Source organism: Lolium rigidum, chromosome 4 (assembly GCF_022539505.1).
Source record: "Lolium rigidum isolate FL_2022 chromosome 4, APGP_CSIRO_Lrig_0.1, whole genome shotgun sequence".
NCBI lineage: Eukaryota > Viridiplantae > Streptophyta > Magnoliopsida > Poales > Poaceae > Lolium > Lolium rigidum.
In genome coordinates this window covers 254538643-254545536 of record NC_061511.1, presented here as the reverse complement: position 1 = coordinate 254545536, position 6894 = coordinate 254538643, and positions in this window count along the sequence as shown.

Below are 6894 nucleotides of genomic sequence, written 5' to 3'. Positions count from 1 at the left end.
GTTGTGATGGTGGATGAAGTGATGAGCGCTTATGAGGGGTTGGTGCTTGGAGCACCCTGCAGGTGAAGATGGGGAAATCAAAGAAGCTGGGAGAAGCCCGTAGAACCACCGTGCAATGGCGGAAGGAGAACATTGTGTTTCCGGGTGAGAAGCCAACAAGCATGCCACCTCCGCCTCCTCCGCCACCCGAGTCTCCTCCGCGTGATGATTCTCCTCGTGCGCGATGATGATTCCCCTATCCATGACCCGGTCTGCTCCGCGTGAAAATACTCCGCCGCCTCCTCCTCCTCCTCGTCGGAGACTCCGCCGCCTCCACTTAAGCAAAAGAGGAAGCTGTCCGCGGCACCTCCTACAGCTCCGAAGAGATCATCAACTCCAATGAGGGCACGAGACTCCGAGTTGTTACCACATGAGCGGATCGAAGAGCAAAAGGCGTTTCTTGCGCTGAAGAAGGTGTTTATTCGACCGCGAGACGATGAAGCACTTTGCCGAGACGAGAATGAAGAGACCTGAGCTGAGAGCTGATTATGACCGCTCTCTTGGACGAGTCCTCTAGAGCGAGCAAAGAAGCAAAAAAGTCGCACAGACTTGGACAGCGAGGACATTCAGGCCGCACCCCACTTCATCGTGGAGCCATATCATGATCCAGAGACGGCATCGATGATCGAACGGGCGGCTAGAGCTCAGGGAGCATCAGTTGAGTACGAAGATTACTATCCAACGGCTCAAGTGGTAAACACGTATAAATACGGAAAAGATCTCGTCAAACCTGGCGAGCTCGCGCATCTAGGGACTCAGATGCGAAGGTTGCATGACTGGTACCTGAAAGCCTGTCGAAGAAGTGAAACCTACATCACGGTGTATCTTAGAGATGAGCATTACTTCCGGGGGAAGACGAGATAAACATTGAGTTATGCGAACTGTTTCAGTTATTCAATCAAGACGCCCTCGACAAAGTCGTCATCGGTTGCTACTCGCTCGTAAGTGATTTATTTGTGTAATTAAGTTTGTAGCTCATTCATTTGCACTAACAATTATCCTCATTATATTCTTTGTGTACGCTATACATTTAATTATGCGGAATGAAGAAGCTGGAATACAAAAGAGGCAAGCTCCTACCGCTGGGGTTCATAGACCCAAACACGAGTTCATGAAGTTACGGTTCGAGACTTCGCCAAGGACACAGAGGACAACATCGTAATGTTTTTAGAGAAGCAAGCGAGACAAAGAGGATATATTCTTTCCCTACAACTTCAAGTGAGTGTTATATATAACATACATTATGCTTGTGCACCTTCCACTTTATTCTCGTAATCATTGAGCTATGCTTGTGCGGTTTCCATTTTATTCTCCTAATCATTGATCTTCACCTTGGAGTCGTAAACGTCATGGACTCGAAACGTACGAGAATATGCGGAATGGGCGGACATGGCTGCCATCCTCCAGAGGTAGTTTCAATCAATTTCGTATTGGCATCTTCATCTGCTCTAATTCGAAGATATCATCAACTAATCAATTACTCATTTACTCATTATTTTTTGCCGGGCAGGGCTTGGAAACGGTTCATCAATACCGTTCCGGTGAATGGTGGAAACCGGAGCTTACATTTAGAGATTACCCTGTAAGTAGTACTATATATATAGCTATGTCCGTGAAACTTTATATATGATATTTACTTTCAATACGATGCTTGATTATTAGTTTGATCGAACTATTTTTTCGTAAAGTGTATGAGGCGGGAACAAGGGAATAACTTATGTGGATACTACGTCCGCACCTTCATGCGTGACATGGCTCGTCCCAAGGGTGGGGATCCCCAAATACACCACACTCGTGTACGATAACAAATTTTCACAATTAATCTTAATTAGTACCATCTATTGTATTGAGTTCCATTCATATATTGATCTCCTTTTTTAAATATAGATGAAACGCTCGCGGGACACTCTCATAACAGCGGATCAAATAAAAGCAATTCAAGAGGAAATCGCGGGATTCTTTATTACCGAGGTCCTTACCCCAGGTGGAGAGCACTATCGGAAGATCGTGACGGCGGAGGATATTCGTTCGGGAAAAGTTGTATTGTAAATATGCATGCATTACGTGTACTCGTGTTGACTATGTCGTCTCATCGTTGACGATGTCTATATATATTCATGACGATTTTTTGTGGTTTCTTGAATGATATATATATGCATTGCTGAAACTCGCCGCGGCAAGGGAAACAGACTGTTTCTCCGCCGCGCGGCAGAAACGCTGGTACAGCCCAAATCCGTGCCGCGGCAGAGAAATAGCAATTCTTCCGCCGCGGCGAGAAACATAGGCCCGGTTCGTACCACGAACCGGGACCAAAGCCCTTCCAGCGCGAGCTCCCTGGTCGCACCACGTGTTGAGGCCTTTAGGCCCGGTTTAACTTTGAACCGGGACTAAAGGGTACCCCCTTTAGTCCCGCCTAGTTGGTCCCGGTTCGGGAACCGGGTCTAAAGGCCCAAATGGACCGGGCCTATTGCCCCGTTTTCCACTAGTGCTTGTTAATAGGTTAGTCCCGGAAAATACATAAAATCATTATAAAGTGTGAGCAAAACATGTAGGTATTGTCATAAAACTAGCATGGAACATCAGAAATTATAGATACGTTGGAGACGTATCAAGCATCCCTAAGCTTAGTTCCTACTCGCCCTCGAGTAGGTAAACGATAAAAAGAATAATTTCTGAAGTGACATGCTACTAACATAATCTTGATCATACTATTGTAAAGCATATGAGATGAATGAAGTGACTCAAGGCAACGATCTATAGTTTGCTAACAAATAGATAACATATAGCAAAACTTTTCACGAATAGTACTTTCAAGACAAGCATCAAAAAGTCTTGCATAAGAGTTAACCCATAAAGCAATAGATTCTTAATAAGAGGTTTTGAAGAAACATAAAGGAATATTTAAGTTTCAGCAATTGCTTTCAACTTTCAACATGCATATCTCATGGATAATTGTCAACACAAAGTAAAATAATAAGTGCAATAAGCAAGGATGTAAGAATCAATGCACAGTTGACACAAGTGTTTGCTTCTAAGATAGAAAGGAATAGGTAAACTGACTCAACATAAAGTAAAAGAAAGGCCCTTCGCAGAGGGAAGCAGGGATTAAATCATGTGCTAGAGCTTTTCAAGTTTTGAAATCATATATAGAGCATAAAAGTAAAGTTTTGAGAGGTGTTTGTTGTTGTCAACGAATGGTAGTGGGCACTCTAACCCCTCATCAAACAGACCTTCAAAGAGCGGCTCCCATGAATGACGTTATCTCTACCAGCAAGGTAGATCATCCCTCTTCTCTTTTGTTTACACATGTACTTTAGTTTTATTTATGGATGACACTCCTCCCAACCTTTTGCTTTCACAAGCCATGGCTAACCAAATCCTTGGGTGCCTTCCAACATTTCACATACCATGAAGGAGTGTCTATTTGCAAAATTAAGTTGCTTACTGATGAATCAAGGCAAAACATGTGAAGAGAATTATTAGTAAAGGTTAATTAATTGGGGCTAGGCACCCCGTTGCCAGCTCTTTTTGCAAAATTATTGGATAAGCGGATGAGCCACTAGTCCATTTGTTAAAGTATGCCCAACAAGATTGAAAGATAAAACACCACATACTTCCTCATGAGCTATAAAACATTGACACAAATAAGAGATGATAACTTTCGAATTGTTTGAAGGTAGCACATGAAGTATTTACTTGGAATGAAAGAGAAATACCACATAGTAGGTAGTTATGGTGGACACAAATGGCATAGGTTTTGGCTCAAGGTTTTGGATGCACAAGAAGCATTCCCTCTTAGTACAAGGCTTTGGCTACCAAGGTTGTTTGAAGCAAACACAAGTATGAACCGGTACAGAAAAACTTACATAAGAACATATTGCAAGCATTATAAGACTCTACACTGTCTTCCTTGTTGCTCAAACACTTTTACCAGAAAATATCTAGACCTTAGAGAGACCAATCATGCAAACCAATTTCAACAAGCTCTATGGTAGTTCTCCACTAATAGGTTTAAACTACATGATGCAAGAGCTTAAACTTGATCTACTTGAGAGCTCAAAACAATTGCCAAGTATCAAATTATCCAAGACAATATGAAGCATTTTCTGTTTCCAACCAAATAACAATAAGTGCTACAACTTTTAACTTTTGCCATGAATATGAAAAATGAAGAACACAAGTGTTCAAATGAAAAAGCGGAGCTTGTCTCTCTCCCACACATGGATTGCTAGGATCCGAATTTATTCAAACACAAACAAAAATAAAAAACATACAGACGCTCCAAGTAAAGCACATAAGATGTGAGCGAATAAAAATATAGTTTCACTAGAGGTGACTTGATAAGTTGTTGATGAAGAAGGGGATGCCTTGGGCATCCCCAAGCTTAGATGCTTGAGTCTTCTTGAAATATGCAGGGATGAACCACGGGGGCATCCCCAAGCTTAGACTTTTCACTCTTCTTGATCATATATCATCCTCCTCTCTTGACCCTTGAAAACTTCTGCCACACCAAACTTCTCATAAATTTCATTAGAGGGGTTAGTACTCAAAAAACATTAATCCACTTTAGTACTGTAGTGACACATTGCAAGAACTCAATAAAACATTAGCTACAGCTCTCCACATCTAGAAAGCCTTGCTTAAAGTCCACAAGAGACAATGCAAAAAAAACAGAGACAGAATCTGCCAAAACAGAACAGCCAGTAAAGACGAAATTTTTAGAGGTACTTCCGTTGCTCAAATCAGAAAACTCAAAACCAATGAAAGTTGCGCACATATCTGAGGAACACACATGAAAATTGGCAGAATTTTTAGGTTCTCCTACAGAGAGACCTACTCAAATTCGTGACAGCTAGAAATCTGTTTCTGCGCAGAAATCCAAATCTAGTATCAACCTTCTATTAGAGACTTTACTTGGCACAACAATGCAATAAAATAAAGATAAGGAGAGTTTGCTACAGTAGTAACAACTTCCAATACACAACAAAACAGTAGTAAAACAAAAACATGGGTTATCTCCCAAGAAGTGCTTTCTTTATAGCCATTAAGATGAGCTCAGCAATTTTAATGATGCTCACATAAGCAATAAGAGTTGAAGCAAAAGATAGCATCAAAAAGCAAATAAGAAACACATTTAAGTCTAACCCACTTCCTATGCATAGGAATCTTGTACAGAAATAAATTCATGAAGAACAAAGTGACAAGCATAGGAAGATAAAACAAGAGTAACTTCAAAAGTTTCAGCATATAGAGAGGTGTTTTAGTACTATGAAAATTTCTACCACCATATTTTACTCTCTCATAATAATTTTCAGTAGCTTCATGAATAAATTCAACAATATAACTATCACATAAAGCATGTTTTTCATGATTCACAAACACATAATTTTTATCAGGCTCAAAAATAGTGGGATTAAAACTTTCAAACCCGCTTTTATCAATAATAAAACAAGATGATTGAGCATTCTCGAGAGATATGGGACTCCTAGATAAAGTCAAGACTTCTCCAATCCCATTTTCATTAGTAGTACAATTAATATTATCAAATAACATAGGACCATCATCTAGAGCTTTATCATAAACATTTGCTAAGCAAAACTCTTTAGTACCATGCATTTCGATATCAGGAACAAACAAAGCATTATCATAGGATTTATCAAAATAGCATGGATTATCATATATAACAGTAGCATAATTATTCTCACAAGTTTTACTCATAGGAAATATTTCAAGAGAATCCACAAGAACATAACATTCATCCTCCTTTGGTAAGCATGGAGGACAATCAAATAGTGTAAGAGATAAAGAGTTACTCTCATTAGAAGGTTGGCATGGGTAGCTAATCCATTCTTCCTCCTTTTGTTCATCACTCTCCTCCTATTTTTCATCCAATGAGCTTTCAGGTTCTTCAGTTTCCTCCTCTTTTTCATCCAATGAGCTTTCAGGTTCATCAATTTCTTCTTTCATAGGTTCCTACAAATTGTGAGTGCATTCTTGTGCATTAATGAGTCTCTCTTTATAATCAATGATATAAGGATTATCACTGTAACTTTCTATGCAAAAATTAAGGATAGAAGAGACATAATCTTTAAGGTCCTTACAAGTGATACGTCTCCAACGTATCGATAATTTCTTATGTTCCATGCTACTTTATTGATGATACCTACATGTTTTATGCATACTTTATGTCATATTTATGCATTTTCTGGCACTAACCTATTAACAAGATGCCGAAGAGCCGATTCTTTGTTTTCTGCTGTTTTTGGTTTCAGAAATCCTAGTAAGGAAATATTCTCGGAATTGGACGAAATCAACGCTCAGGATCTTATTTTTCCACGAAGCTTCCAGAACACCGGGGGAGATACGAAGTGGGGCGACGAGGCAACGCCACACTAGGGCGGCGCGGCCCAAGCCCTGGCCGCGCCGGCCTACTGTGTGGGCCCCTGGTGGCGGCCCTAAACCTACCTCTTCCGCCTACTTAAGCCTTCGTCGAGAATAACTCCAGGACCGAGAGCCACGATACGGAAAACCTTCCAGAGAAGCCGCCGCCGCCAATCCCATCTCGGGGGATTCAGGAGATCGCCTCCGGCACCCTGCCGGAGAGGGGAATCATCTCCCGGAGGACTCTTAACCGCCATGGTCGCCTCCGGAGTGATGAGTGAGTAGTTCACCCCTGGACTATGGGTCCATAGCAGTAGCTAGATGGTTGTCTTCTCCTAATTGTGCTATCATTGTTGGATCTTGTGAGCTGCCTAACATGATCAAGATCATCTATCTGTAATGCTACATGTTGCATTTGTTGGGATCTGATGAATATGGAATACTATGCTATGTTGATTATCAATCTATTATCTA